This window comes from Oncorhynchus masou, chromosome 28 (assembly GCF_036934945.1).
Source record: "Oncorhynchus masou masou isolate Uvic2021 chromosome 28, UVic_Omas_1.1, whole genome shotgun sequence".
Lineage (NCBI taxonomy): Eukaryota > Metazoa > Chordata > Actinopteri > Salmoniformes > Salmonidae > Oncorhynchus > Oncorhynchus masou.
In genome coordinates this window covers 45,633,988-45,634,772 of record NC_088239.1, presented here as the reverse complement: position 1 = coordinate 45,634,772, position 785 = coordinate 45,633,988, and positions in this window count along the sequence as shown.

Below are 785 nucleotides of genomic sequence, written 5' to 3'. Positions count from 1 at the left end.
TGGGTGTTAACCCCAGTGTACTTGCTAAATTCCCCATCTGGCCCTCATACCATAATGGCCAGCTAACTATAACTAAATGAGAATGTGTTCTCAGTCAACTTAACTTAAGGGTTAAATAACAAATAAAAAAAATCTATGACACATTTCTAAAACAGTTAGGACGGAGACTTCTAAAACGGGATTGAGTGAAGTAGAAACAAATATGTTGAACGAGCATTGCGAGCCTCACAAGTTTGACGAAATCACCTTATATCTTTTCAGTCGAATCACCTTATATATTTTCAGTCTAATACGGCTATCTACTTAATTTTTGTAGATCTTCATCAGAAGCATGCTTTTTGTAGTAGTTAAATGTTCTCTCCAAATGTAGTTGGAATTTAGACTGAAAGGATTTGACAAATGTGATTGGTGGAAGATATTACATTGGCCTACGTCGCGCTGGGCAGTTCAACAGATGTCAACAACAATTGGAGAAGTGTTTAACATTACCAGTACCACATCCTTTTGATATATATCTTGTCAAAAGCGCAATGTGACTGCAAACAGAGATCTGTATATGATGAGATGCTAATGTCACCGCCCTAAATTTCAGTGTAGACTTACCATTGAAACACAGGAGTGATGGTTGCTGATAATGGGCCTCTGTACACCTATGTAGATATTCCGTAAAAAATCTGCCATTTCCAGCTACAATAGTAATTTACAACATTAACAATGTCTACACTGTATTTCTGATCAATTTGATGTAATTTTAATGGACAAAAAAAAGTTTTTTTTCTTTAAAA